Here is a 16,052-nt window from a genome sequence, read left to right as displayed (position 1 = left end):
AACCACTAGGTAAAACCAAACATTCCTATTACTTTTTTGATGTGTTCACTAGTTCTCTTTGAATCTGTTTCCTCAGATGCCAAATAAGAATAAAACTATCTACCCTGCACAGTTGTTATGGGGTATAAATGCAAAAGCATTCAATCATTTATCTTTCATTTAATGCCTACATTTGAGCACTACGTTAAATGTTGTGGAAAGAGATGGAAAAGATACATTTGTGGATCTGAAAGTGTTTGCTGTCTCGTGAGGAAAATAAAGATGCAGATACACAATTATAATTCAGTGTGATAAATGCCATGGCAGACACAAGCTTAGCATATCATAGAAAGCTAGATGGGTACCTGGCTGGCTCAGTTGGTTAAGCATCCAACTTCAGCTCAAGTCATGATCTCACCCTCCCGAGTTCAAGCCCTGTGCTGGACTCAGTGCAGACAGCTCAGAGCCTGGAGCCTGTTTCAGATTCTGTGTCTCCCCGCCCCTCTTCCTCTCGCACTCTGTCTCTCTCAAAAATAAATAAACATTAAAAAAAACTTAAAAGAAAGCTAGGAAAGGGCTAGATTCATTCTGGGGGAAATCCGAAAGAAGTAATGAGATGTAAAACTAAAAACAAAAGTTGGGAAAACATATTCAAGGCACAAGGAGCTATCTGTGTAAGGGACTACTGTGAAAGAGTTTGTGACATTTGGAAACTTTAGTAGTAAATCAGTGTAACTAGGCTATTTGTACCTAACAACTACAAGAGTTGTTTTTAGAGATTAAGGTTGAGTCCAAATGCTAAAAACCTTTGTGTGCTGTGCTAAAGAATTTATATTTTTGTCATGGAGTTAATAGGGAGCCATTAAAGGATTTTCAGAAGCATCAGATTTACATTTTGGAAAGATCTCTACATTTTATTAAGTGCTCAATCATGATTATATGAATAATAGTCTCTGCTGAACCTGAATTCATGGAGTTGCAGAAGATTAAGGTTAATTAGAGGATGGAGTCATGGCATAGACCATTAGCCTAAAAATATACCATATTTCTGCCATGTACATTTATAAGTATTAATAGCCCTAGCTTCTGAATATCTTTTGACATGAGCTATTTTCACCAACCACTATCCCTCACCTCAAATTATCTTGATTTTTTAAAGGGTATGGGTTTAAAACTCTCAAAAAATAACTATTTGCTGTTCTCATTTCTTTGTGCATTTGCTTTTGATTAAATGTTTTAGTTGTAAAAAAAAAAAAAAGAGGTCTCTGTTCTAAAAAACAAATATCCAAGTGTAATAAAATGAGATAAGCCTTTGGGTCACAGTATAACAATCAAACAAAAAATAATTTCAAACCAATATGCTAAGGCTATTAGAAAGTGCTTTAAAAATGCTAGGTATCACTATTTTTTTAAAATGCATTTTAACCTTTTCTACCATTACAAAGCACAATTTGATTAAAGTACAGAAACTGCTTTTTTTCTTTTTTCCGCTGTATTTATTTGTAATGAAACTAATGCATTAAGTATTTCCTCACAGTGACCAGACTTTCTACTCGCTTTTCAAGCTCAAACTCATTTAAAAGATCATAAACCCTAGGCAGTGAACACAATTTGCAAATACCGAAGTGGCAAGTAGAGTCCATAAAAGGAAAAAGCTTCTTTTAACTTCTCTATAGAAATATTTGTCTAACTATTAACAGAATGTATGAGATTACCCTTGTCTAGGGACCCCAAATATAAACTTGCAGCACTGAATATAAAAGTCCAATTGATCTGAGTCCAAAACCTGAGGGCAGCACTTGCAAAAAAATTACAAGTAGAACACTACAAACAAAAGTTGTAAAATTTCTATAACCCAGTCTAATTGATAGAGAAAGAAATGACCACCCCCCCCTTTTTTTTTTGTATTTCAGAATGGTCAATACACTCTCTCTTGAAAAAAACTAGAGATCAACAACTCTAGTTGATCACATGTCAATATTCAGGAATGTTATGTTCAAATGAAAGAATGCTTATCACGCTGCAGATATAGTTCATCATCCCAAGCACAAACTCTGTACCCATTAAACAATCATGCCCACTCCTCTTTACCCAGTCTTAGCAACCTCTATTATTATTTTTGTCTCTATAAATTTGCCTATTCTACATACCTCATATACAATACTCGTCCTTCTGTGTCTGGCTTATTTCATTTAGCATGATGTCTTCAAGGTTAATAGATGTTGTAGCATATATTAGAATTTCAATCTCTTAAGACTGAATAATATTCTACTGTGTTATCCATTCATCTGTTGATAGGCATGTGGGTTGTTTTCATCTGGCTATAATAAATAATGATCCTATGAATATCGGTGTATAAGTGTCTGAGTCCCTGATTTCAGTTGCTTGGGGGATACATCTAGAAGTAGAATTGCTGGGTCACATCATAATTTCTATATTTAACTTTTTGAGGAACTGTCCTACTGTTTTACACAGTGGCTGCATCACTTTACATTCTTGCCAGTAATACACCAGGCTTCCAAATTCTTCATATTTGTCATTTTCTATTTTTTTTTTCTTATAATAGCCATCCTAGTGCCTGGGAAGTGGTATGCCATAGTGGTTGATTTTCATGTCCTTAATGATTAGTGATGTTTGGCATCTTTTCATGTGTTTATCGACCATTTGTATATCTTCTTTGGAGAAACGTCTATTCAGCTAGTTTGCCCATTTCTAAATTGGGTTGGTTTTTGTTGTTCTTAAGTTATAGCCGTTCTTTGTATATTCTGGATATTAATATGTCATCAGCCATATGATTTGCAAATATTTTCTCCCATTCTGTGGTTCGCATTTTGACTCTCTTGATAGTGTATTTGGAAGACAAACATTTTAAATGCTGATGAAGTCCAATTTAATTATTTTTTGCTGTAGTTGCCTATACTTCTAGTGTCATTCCCCAATAGTTTTTCTTACTTAAGGAAAAGCACATAGTAGCCTTGTACAACCACATACTGTCAGAGAAGCAGAGAAAGTTCAGCTTATTGGAATTTGTGTATACTTTATTATGCTTTTTGAAGTTATTGATTGTTCAATTACTCTTGGGTCCTGGTGTCTGAGATTCCATGTCCAGTTCATCCAGTAAATAGCTAGAAGTACCCTCGAGGAGTTATTAGGCCCTGCCTCTGGGAGTATTATTTCAGGATCTAATTTTTAAAGTTTAAAAAATTAGTTTTCAAATTATAGGTCAATTAGTATTTAGATTAAGCTTTATAAAGTTAAAAGGCAACTTTCTCATTGCCTTGCAAAAGAATCATAAGATTTCTAGTCAACCTTCCAGGTTGTTTTCCAGGTTGTCAACCTTCCCTTTCTTTGTTTTGACTATACTATTTTACAAACCTGGAGAGATAGAAACTAATTTGTAGAAAAATTGATAGCGATGCAAATGATTCTTGTCCACAGAAATACCAAATCTCTCTGGTAGAAGTTCAATTGATTAGCTTTCCCTACTGTAGAAAAAGTCTGCACCTGTTAAGCAAATTCATTTCAGGATTTCTATTGGCGTGAACATGTATCTTGCTCTATGGATTCTCCTTTGAATCAATTATAATTTTTTTTCTGGTTCCCTTATTGATTAATGAGTTAAACAAAATTTTTGGCATATTTTTATTTTACATTTCTATGAGAGCCATGATTTCATATACTCACATAAATATCACTTAGTAGCCGGCACTCCATTAAACTAGTTATGGAAAAATACTCACGGTGATTTTTTAGACAAAATCAATTGGTCTTCCACCAGAGAGATTTTGCATTTCTATTGACAAGAATTATTTGCTTAGCTATCAATTTTTTTACAAATTAATTTCTATCTCTCCAGGATTGTAAAATAACATAGTCACAACAATGAAAGGAAAAGATAACCTGGAAGGTTGACTAGAAATCTTTCCTATGATTTTTTTTATAAGGCAACTGGAAAGTTGCCTTTAATTTTATAAAGCTTAATCTCAACAATAACTGACTTGCAGTTTACAAACTGATTTTTTAAACTTTTAAAACTAGATCCCGAGGGGCACCTGGGTGACTCACTCAGTTAAGTGTCCAACTTTGGTTCAGGTCATGATCTTGCAATTTGAGACTTAGAGCCCCATGCCAGGCTCTGTGCTGGCAGCTCAGAGCCTGGAGCCTGCTTCAGATTCTGTGTGTGTCTCTCTCTCTGTCCCTCCCCCATTCATATTCTCTCTCTCTCTCTCTCTCTCTGAAAAATAAAATGATATCCTGAAATGTATTTTTAAAAATCAGCTTGCTTTAATATCTTTCTGTGCCATTTTTAAATTCTTGTCCATAAGGTACACATCTTTTAAAGCCTATGTCATGTCTTTTCAAGATCAATTAATTTTTTTAATTTCTCTGAACTCAGAGCCCTTATGAACCAAAAACTTATTCAATAATTGATCTTGCACAGCACTGGGGTATATTTGTCTTTGTATGCTATTTAATTTTTCAAATTTAAGTCCTGTTTTCTCAACACGAGTCAATAGTTTTTAAATATTGGGACTTTGTATCATCCACAGAATAATGCTTTATACAGAATAGAAATATATTTTTTAAATTTTTGCTTATTTTGAGAGAGAGAGAGAGAGAGAGCATGTGCGCATATGCAAGCAGGGGAGGAACAGAGAGAGAGGGAAAGAGAGAATCCCAAGCAGGCTCCACGCTGTCAGTGCAGCGCCCAATGCAGGGATCCATCCCATGAACCATGAGATCATGGCCTAAGCTGAAATCAAGAGTCGGACGCTTAACCAACTCAGCCACCCAGGTGCCTCTATACAGAATAGAAATTTAAATATTTGATTTGATGATTTAATTAACTCCCACAATATCTGATAAAGCTTGCAGATACAGTTTATTATGAAAAAAAACCACAACCTTTCTATTAATTGGTCCAAGAAACATCCAGGGTTCAAACAGTACTAACACTTCTTTATTCTCCCCTTCAAGTTTATATGGAGTAGAGCTCAAATAGATGACCAACGATGCCTTCTTGACTTGTTTTTTCTTAATCTAGCTTTGTCTTTTTAAAATTCACTTTACCCTTTTTTCTAGTTCCAATTCTACAAAGCCTACAAGACCCTTCAGGTTTTAAGCTTGGCCACAGCTCTATGTTCCTCAACCTTTTCATTTTTGCCTTCCTAAGAGAAAAATTTAAGTTAATTAAGGTATTAATTAATGAATGTAGTTAAGTACTAAGGAATAAGATTTTGTCATGTAAGATTGAGCTTTAGAGCTTTAGAGGTAATACATGATACATTGTATTACCTAATTTTTAATTTTTTTCTTCCTCCCAAAGCCAAATTTTACCTCCTTGGGGCATTATCACCTCCACTGTTAATACATGTTATGTATGTTTTTCAAGGTTACTAGTAGTTCTCGTTTCAGAAAGGGGCTTTAACTTCTTTACAAAGTGGAGTGTACATGTAGACAATAAACTTCTATCATATGGCTTAAATTTGGCAGATTATTATGTTAACAAAGCCCTCTCTTCTTTATCTTCTCTATCAAAACCCTCTTTTCAGGGTGCCTGGGTGGCTCAGTTGTTTCAGCATCCAACTCTTGATCTCAGCTCAGGTCATGATCTCCGCGTTCATGAGTTTGAACCCTGCATCTGTGCTGATGTCACAGAGCCTGCCTGGGAATTTGTCTGTGCCTCTCTCTTTCCCTGTCTCTCAAAATAAATAAGTAAACTTAAAAAAAATTATATATAAAAAAATTCATGCCAACCTGATGGAGGTAAAAGTGGGAGAGAAAGAGCATAAAAAGGGGAAAAACACTCTTTAACATTGTTATCTTTATTCTTTCACTATATATCTTAAACATATTTAAACATTTCTAGATGAATTACTTTGTTTATTTCTCTGCACAGGTACAACCAACAGTAAGAAAGTTTTAATGTTTGACAAAAGTGTTTAGAAGCCACAGGAAAACAATAAATTTCCCCACTGATTATTGGGATTGGTTTGGACAGATTTAGTTTGCATATCAATTTTACTATTATACTCTCTTCAGCAAAGCAAGAAATGCGTATTCTCTGATGCTGTACCATTCATTCATCAAGCTCCAATGTCTGGTCCTAAACACTTATTTGTATTATTTAATTTAAATAAATCTCATTGATTGAACATGTTAGCAAACACCAGATATTCAGTAAACTATGGATTAGGTCCCCCATGCAGATCCCTGAAAGACCTGGGACAGTAACTGTGGTGTTTGCTCAATTTTTGTCTCCATTTACTTCCTGGTAATGAATGGGCACTGAAATGTGCTAGTAGCCACCTACAGCACTAAAGGAATTTTTTTTCCTTCTCTCTCCTTTCTCTTGACCTTCCAGTTGACCCTTGTTATGATTTTCTCTCTCAAGACTTTCTAATCCTTTTCTTGTACTAAGTCTCATCTGAGGAACAGAATTTTTGAAAAGCAAAAATATAGTTGCAAGGAACGAAAGTCAGGTTCTAGAAATACATAATAAGAATTGAATTTCAAAGTGTCTCCTGTTTCATTAGCTCTTTTCCAAGTAGAGCTTCCAACCTATTCCTCATCCCAACACTTGTGAAAAAATACTTGACATAATCTGGTATTTTGTTTCTAAGATATAGATGAAGATGACTTTCATATAAGACCTGCATGTAAAAAGACAACCAATTAAAATTGATGTGTAATTTTTTTTCTTTCCCCGTAGGATCAAAGAAAAAAAAAGAAATCTATTAGCAGGAGAAGGACATATTTTTACTCTGTCTCTGTCTCCTTGGATAATTTATAGTCATGTAACTTAAAAAAATTTCAAAAGAACTTTGTGTGTGTATACACATAGAGGACTTGTAAAAGCAAAGTAGGATTACATGAAGTTGCTGGAACTCAGTTTTATGATAGCATCATTCTATTTGGTATACTTAATAATAATTACTCCTCCAAATACTAATAATATAAATCTGAATTGTAACAATAGTTTCTTTAGATATATTGGAACCTTTAGTCAGAATTCGCTTAAATGTTTCTCAATTATTAGTATGCATGTTCAGTATGTAGGAAATTTGTTAAAAAAAAAAAACAAAAACAGAGATTCCAAGTCAGAAGGACTTGGGTAAAGCTGAGGAATCTGCTCTTTTAAAAAACCTCTTAGATAATTCTGATGCTGATGCATTAAGGAATAAACTAAGAAATAGTGAAGAAAGAGACATACGTGTCACTCTTCTAGTACATTGTGAATCTAAGGCAGTCAAATGAAGGTAGAAATGTAGAGTTTATGGAATTAGATTACTTGACTTCAACACTGACTCCTTCAATTACTAAATGTGTGATCATGGTTAAACCAAAAACTTTCTCTGTGGCTCAGATCCCTCATGTGTAAAACGCTAACTAAAACAAAATCTCTTTCAATGGTTTTTGTGAAGATGATGTCAAATAATCCTTCTAAAGGTTTAGCACAATGCCCCAGCATGTAGGAAATGCTTAAAAGCAGCTGATTCATATTGTTGCTGGGTTTTTTTTCTTTCTTTTCTCCATAGGTTTAGCAGATCACCATTGTGTTTCCTGATGTTCTAATCCCATGTGAGAATGCATTGTAAGATCTCCCTGTACCATAGTTTAATTTCAAATAATTCTTAATTTCTTCTCTATTTATTCTGTTTGAATTTTAAGAGGCAGAGACCTTAACTACTGCTTTCTTCTAACACCTCCTTCTACATAGACATCCCTGGTTAACTATCATATCAGAAAGTTGTCCTTATCTGATTGCTTATCTGTGCATCTCCTTGGGGCCCTCACTGCTCCCTCTGTTCTACCAAAGGAGTAGCTCTGAAGAGGGGGAAGATTATGGTTTCACTGGAGTCAGGGCTAAAAATGTTATCTTCATTAAGCCAAGTCACTGTAGCACTATTAAACGGTTTGATTACTGAAAAAACTAAAATTTTATTGTCACACTGTATAGTCAAGTGCAGAGACTCTATATTTCACCTCAGTTGATCCTTTTGGGGCTTAAGTCTTTAAAGCCTCTGAATTTTTAACAAAATAAATAAACACAAAATTCATAGTATACATATCCATATTATATATACATATATACATGTAATACATTATACATATACATAAAATATACACATAATATAAATTTTATATATATATATATATACACAGACACATACGATATATATCACATACCAAAGACAAATATCAAAGGCAAAAAAAACAGAGGAAGGGGTTTAAATAATAATGACCAGTGGTATTTCCCAAATTCAGTAATCAGATATTCCCTTCTTCCTTCCATAATGATAAGTGAATGAGGGGAGGCACAAAGAACAGAAATGTTTCTCTAGTAAACTCCTTCCTCATGAAAATGCAAGGATATGAGAATTAGCAGGACTAATCAATATTCATCCTGGAATGTACCACAAGTACACTGGTAAGGCCCATCAGTTGTTGAAATACTGACATAAAATGCAAATTTGAATATGAAATTACTGGCTCTTAGCTCATGTCTCCTACAGCAGGTTTATATGTTCTATTTTCTAAACCCCAAAATGATGGATACTTTGCAGTTGATTCAACTTTGCAGTTGAAATTTTGGAGCCGTGCTTATTACAAAATGGCTGGGTTTTATTATTCTTCCTTACAAATTAATCAATAGCTGACCAATTGGTATATATAATGTATAAAGATATAATAATAGTGTATATAAAGCAATTAGTATTTAATAATATAAATATTACATATACAGAGTCATAATTAATAACTGAATATCTTGACAAAAATACCTGGATTTCCCTACAAGACACTCCACATATAGGACTGAGTCAGTACTTTCACCTGGACCTTTGTCTTTCCCACCATCTCCTAGGATATCTGCAGGCACCAGTAACTAAAGGTTCAACGTATCTGCAACATACATTTGCTACATACTTTGAATATTCCTTCTGGAAATCAGTTTTTTCCCCTAATCAATCCCGTAGTAAGTAAAACACTTAACTAGATGCAATAGTTCATTATAGCGGAATGCCACTCTCCAAAGTCTAGAGGCGCACCAAAAACAAACAAAACACCCAAAAGCGATGCCTAAGAAAATAACTAATTAGAAATTCATATCCACAGAAGGTATCACCGTCATATTTTCTGCCACCTTAGTCTACTAGACCTTTACCCCTTCTAACTAATCTTTTGCCTAAAGTAGTTACTGGTTAGTTGTAGACAAAAAAAAAAAAAAAAAGAAAAAAAGGAAAAAAAAGAAAACCCACTTCTTGCTACTTAGAGATCATGGCTAAGATGAAAAAAGGAAGCATCCTCCTTCACACAGCAGCCTGAAAATAGGTCGTCAGAGAACGAAAAAAGATCTTAGAATGCACTTTCCCTAAGGTATTTATTTGCATATGGTGGCTTGTAATGTTATTAGCATAGTACAGTCCTTCTTCAACAACACTGGATGACCTCAGATTCTAACACATAAAAAATCACTTCTAAATGGAAAACTGGTATGTGTGATGTTTGGAAATTCTAGTCGCCTGAAAGTTAATGACTGCTATATATTTTTCCCAATGGTACTTACAAATTTCACAAGATTATTGTTTAAGAAGATCGTGCCCTAAGGCTCTTGACACTTACCCTTATGTAATACGTACAAATTTAATTCTGCTTTCTCCATACATTTACTTTGAAAATGTTAAAAAAAAAATAGAGAAGTCCACATCCAGTATTAATATGTTAATGTATTATAGTTCATAGTTTGTATATGTGTGTAACATACATAAAAGAAATCAAACAGTACTAGTCATGTTGAAAATTATATTATTTCCCTCTATTCCCAGGGGCACCAGCAATCATGCCTATATTTATTTCCCAAACCACCTTATTATATTTTTATTTATTAGTGTCTACAAATGATGGTAGAATTATTTTGCATGTTTTATTTATATAAATTGCATCATCTTGACATATAATTTCAACTTTATTTTTATCCTCTTATTATGTTGATGTATTTAAACCAAGTTAATTTATTTTAGAAATGGATATATAATATTTTATTTCTTCTTTTCCTACTGAGAAACATTTAGACAGTTTCTCTAATTTCCCTATTACCATCAGTTCTGCAAAAGGCATCTAAATAGTCCTTAGGCATATGTATGATACGTTCTCTAAAGTATATATAGAGTATTACAAGTTCTGTCTCACAGGCTATGTACCTTTTTAACCTTACATTATTTATTTTCCTATTTATTCTCTAAATTGCTTTCCATTAGCAGAATATGAGCACTACATTTTGCCACATGGCAAATAAAACTTAATGTTTTCAGATTCTTACATTTTTTTCCAAATTTAGGAATGTGAAATTTTATCTCATTTTTTAAATTTCATTTTTCTGTTTACTAGTGAAGTTGAACATCTTTTCATATATATTGTATTTTTTTATTTATTTTTTAATTCTTTTAATGTTTATTTTTGAGAGAGACAGACAGACAGAGACAGAGCACAAGAAGAGGAGGAGCAGAGAGAGAGAGGGAGACACAGAATCTGAAACAGGCTCCAGGCTCTGAGCTGTCAGCACAGAGCCCAACGCGGAGCTTGAACTCACAAACTGTGAGATCATGACCTGAGCCGAAGCCAGATGCTCAATTGACTGAGCCACTGAGGTGCCCCTATATATTGTATTTTTCAAGTGCAGGGTATGTAATCTAATGAAATGTTTCTGCTGCTGTAGTTATTTTTTAAAAGCAGTCTAATTGGTATTAAGTACTCTAGGAAGAGATTTTATTTTAAGTAATATAAACAAAAAAAATAAGAAGGTGAGATATTTCTGGATGTGTAACTTGACTGTTCTAAGTCACAGACTACAGAATTTCTCTCTACATATACATAACCCATATGTTGGGTTTTTCCCTCACACACTCAAAGATTACATTTTGAATTAACTATAATGTAGATTTTTCTGACTGTGTCCCTTCATTAATTCAGTTAACCCAATTAATTCATTAACCTAATTAAAGCCAATAAATATTTTCCCTACTCCCCAAAATGAATATAACAGATGTGCTTTATTATTTTTTCAAATTAATGATACATCACTTTATGACCAAGATTGAAATTTCAATTAATTTACAATTATCCACTTAGCAATCAGGCACACAATTCTTTCAAGTCACCCTTAAATTAAGTTAAAAGAAATAAATACTTAAGTTGGGAATGAGAACCGAAAAAGAGATCACCTTTGTCCAGGGTCTATGATTACTAATAATCCCAGATCATCTTAATACAGTGTCTGGGATGGAGATGAGCAGAAGACTGTTCTATTTTGGGTTTACCCTTACCTATGGGGGTTTTAGTACTTTAACATCTCAGCTCAAACAAAGGACAGGAGCTGGGGATGGGGGCAGAGGAAGGCACTACAGGGTAGTACCTTAATGGTAGAATCTGGAATTCCATTTGCATCCCCCCACCAGGTAGCTCCTTCTGAAGGTAGAAGATGCTCTTAATGGAAAACTGGCCATAAATGTGAGGTTTCGTTCTATTTCTTTACTCTCCTAGATCTTGGTCCCATACTTCATCATTGCCATTTTAGTGCTACAAGACCTTCAAGTAATTGTATTTACATTTTTCCTGGCCCTTCTAGTCATTCTCAGTTACAGAGCTGGACCAAATTACCCAGACTTGCATCACTAGAAGTCCTTGGGAATACCGGTGTTTATTTGTAAATATGTAGATCTTCCTTCATGGATTTTTTTTCTTTACCCCTGCTAAATTCTACCAAAATCAAAATCCATCTTCAAAACTCTAGGTCAAACTTATTACTGATTAGTAGGAACACAATGGAGATTTTAAATGAATATGTAAAATAATCTCTTTTGTTATGTATTTTCAAATATGGATGCCATAAAATTCTCCCCTCCCTGTTAGCACATACTATGTCTTACACTGAGAGATGAAGCCTAATTATCTTCCTTTTAAATCTGGGCTGGTTTTAGTTACATGCTGAAACAAAAAAAAATATGCAGCAAATATGACTCCTGGGACTTTTAATTCTGGGTCATAAAACTCCTTGAAGTTTCTGCCCAAATCTTTTAAAATATGAGCTCTTGACACTCCCTACAATGAAGTATTATGAAAAAACTGAGAAGAAAAACCTTGAGAGAGGGTGCTGGGGGCCCAGGAAAGGATTTCTAGATGAGATGACATTTTAAATGTTTATTTTTGAGAAACAGAGAGAGATAGACAGGGAGAGACAGAGCGTGAGCTGGGGAGGGGTGGAAAAAGAGGGAGACACAGAATCCAAAACAGGCTCCAGGCTCTGAACTGTCAGCACAGAGCCTGACATGGGCCTCTAACTCACCAACCATGACATGATGACCTGGGCCGAAGTCAGACACTTAACCCAGTGAGCCACCCAGGCACCCCATAGTTGAAATGACATTTTAAATGAAACTTAAAAGCATTGGGATGCCTGGGTGGCTCAGTTATTTGAGCTCTGACTTCAGCTCAGGTCACAATCTCACGGTTCATGGGTTTGAGCCCCACATCGCGCTCTGTGCTGACAGCCCAGACCCTGGAGCCTGCTTTGGATTCTGTGTCTTCCTCTCTCTCTGCCCCTCCCCTGCTGACACTCTGCCTCTGTCTCTCTCTTGCTCTCTCTCTCAAAAATAAATAAACTTTAAAAAAAATGCAGAAAAAGATGGACACCTGGGTGGCTCAGTTGGTGAAGTGTCCAACTCTTGATTTCAGGTCAGGTCACTATCTTATGGTTCATGAGATGGAGCCCCGCATCAGGCTCTGCACTGACAATGTGGAGCCTGCTTGGAATTCCCTCTCCTCCTCTGCCCCTCCCCTGCTCATTCACTCTCTCTCTCTCTCTCTCTCTCTCTCTCTCTCTCTCTCTCTCTCTCAAAATAAATAAATATTGTTTCAAAGCAGGGAAAGGATCATTCAAACAAAAGAAAAGCTATTAATGACAGAGGAGAGAACACTATCAAGGGACCTACAAGCATTAAAACTTTACTGCATTCAAATTATTAGTAGACAATGGTTAGAACAAAGACTGAAGAGAAAGACTGAAGAGAAAGAGAAGACTGTCATATCATGCAGGGCCCTGGATAAACCAGTTTAAAGAGTCCAGACTTGGTCATGTAGAAGATAGGAAGACATTGAAGGCCTTTAATATGAGAAGTAACTTGGTCAAATTAGTCTTTAAATCAACCATCTCAGGTCCTGTGTGGATAATAAATTTTAGGTTGAAAGTAGAAGTAAAGAAATACTGATGATAAGGAAAGGTAAGGAAAGCACTATAATAATTTAGAAGATAGAAAATGAGGTACTGACTTAGGTATGAATCAATAAGTGGTATAAATGTACAGATATTATGGAGGAAAATATGGAGAAAAAATTAACAGAATTTTTGAAGTACTGAGTGCTTGTTGCTTTGCAACATAGAGAAAATTGTGCTACAAGCTAATATGATTCAGGAAAAATACTGATTTGAAATATTGAGTTTGAGGTGCCCAGAAGAAATCAAGTTAGTGACATCTAGCAAAGCTTGGGCATATAAATATTATGCATGAAGGAATTAGGGTCAGAAATTCACTCATTCATTCATTCATTAAATCATTATTGATTAAGTGACTATCAGGTGCCAGGCAGTACTCTAGATGATTAGATTAGAACAGAATATCAAAGACCTTTTATTAAATATATTATAATAAAAGAGACAGTAAATAATCTACCTAATAAAAAATAACAAATAGAGAATGATTGTGGTGTTATTTTAGGTAGGGTAGTTAGGAGAGACAGAGGATCTGGATGAAAATGGCTTGACAGCAAGCAAGAGAGGAAAGTCACCTCAAGAGAGAATAGAAGAGGGCAAACAAAGTGTGGCAGTACTTTTGTAGATCAAATACATTAGAAAAAGAATCAAAGACTATTTCATTTATCTAATAAAGGTGAAAATTTTCTCGAAGGTTTCTATAACCTATTGGATAGTTCTTTGCATTTCTCTAAAAGACCTAAGTCCATCAATGTTAAATAATAGGTTAAAGTCAAAATAGGTAACGGCATTTCTTTTAACAAAATGAAGCATCTCTGGAATGCTTACGTAGTATAACGTATATGGAAGCAGCACACCATACAAGCATATCATACAAAAGAAAACTAATATACAAAAAAGCCAACAATATAACCTATTATATAATTAAAACTTACTTTTGAAATATTGGGTATAAATGTTTAAAATGTTACATTTTTGTTCTAGGTATTATACATGTACACAATTTCATATAAGCTTATTTTTACACATGCTTCTATAGACAGTACTGGTTAAAATTTCTGTAGTGATTTATAAATTTCAAAGGAATTTTGTACCCATTTTAGGCATAGATGGCTGACTTTAATTAGATACATAAATATCAAATATCTTCTAATGCATGTAGCAAAAGATGTAAAGTTTCTACATCTATGCTATGCCTATTTTATCACTTTGTTCTAAGTTTTGGTTACCAGTTTAAGTTATAGTAACCAACATGAAGTGACTGTGAAGACAAAAGTAGACATACCATTTCCTTTCCATTACAGAACTCTTTTGAATAGCTAATGTAGACACAAGATATGAAGAGCTTCATGGACTTTCATTTTTCAGGGAGAAATGCTGTGTAAATTGCTATGTGTAGATAAGATATGATATGACCTACAATGTCATCAAATCGATTTTATGAAAATATATTGTAAGGGGGTTTTACTATAAAACACGTGATGAAAAACAATAGAATTCTTTTGGAAAAGCTAATTTTAGTTTGTTTTAAAGAGAGAGAAGTGCTAGAGTATTGGTGCGTTTGTGCTGGGCATTAGACACAGCTTTTGCTTTTCATTGGCATGTTTAATAAAGTTTTTGTTTTGTTACCAAATTTGATTGTTCTCTACAAATGGCTAAGCTTTTCTTCTAGCAAAGTGTGTTGAAAGTATGCTAAGATCATCTGTTTTCATTTGTAACATAATTGGCTTTCATTTCTTACTTGTTACCATCTTCTCTCCTATTTTTTTTCTGACAAAATGTCAAAGAATTTGTTTTAACTCCTTGTTATAAATGATCTTCCAGTGCCATGAAATATAGAAAAATTGAGACTTAAAGGGTAAATTTTGGTCCAATCATTAATAATAGCGTTAACCATGTATGGGATCAAAACAATTTTTATCTTTCGTAAAAAAAATCATCATTAAAAGAATAGATGTTGATCTTATGTTTATGAGGATTATGAATTCATATTACTTTTTTATGTGTCTGTTAAACACAGCCCTCATATTCAAATAAGCATGCTGCACTGTGTGTGAGAGGTGGAGGTGGACAAGATGGTAGAAGACATTCTGAAAAGAGAGAGGAGTATACATAAAAATAAATAATTATGTTGTATTTAGTATAGGTAATACAAATGCACTAATATAGCCAGCCACACATCTACTATACCTCTGCAAGTTCATTTTCAAATTGTGCAATGATCTGAAATGTTTAGAAATGGATACAGAATAAAATTTCCAGTAATTTTTATGTATGAATCATTGAAAAACATAATCTATGCTGATTTATCCCAGATGGATGGATGGATAGATAGAAGATACACATTAGGTTAAGAAACAAGTTTAAAAAGAGAAAAAAAAAGAACCCAAATATGTTCTAGAAAGTTATCCCAAAGGGTGTCAGATGTAACTCTACAGTTTTATCTATTCACCTCAAAGGGAAATTTCTGATTTCTGTTTTCTGTTTCTGGTAGGAAATAATGGGAATTTCCAACTATGATTGCTAGGGTTATCGTTAAACTAATAGCCCTCGATAATTCTACCTTCTTTCTCTTATTCTTCAATCCCTTTTATATGCATGATCTATCTATTCAAAAGGAGTTTTCAAATTTACATTTCTTCTTGTTATTTATATTTCATAAGGGAAAAAGAAACCTCAAGTAATGACATACACGTGTATCCACATTCATAATATCAGGATAAAAATAGAGGCAATACATGACATAAATCCTTAGGGACTATAACTTTCCAAGACATTTGAATCCTAATTTAGATTTATTGTATTA

This window comes from Prionailurus bengalensis, chromosome C1 (assembly GCF_016509475.1).
Source record: "Prionailurus bengalensis isolate Pbe53 chromosome C1, Fcat_Pben_1.1_paternal_pri, whole genome shotgun sequence".
NCBI lineage: Eukaryota > Metazoa > Chordata > Mammalia > Carnivora > Felidae > Prionailurus > Prionailurus bengalensis.
This window is presented reverse-complemented; position numbering follows the sequence as displayed.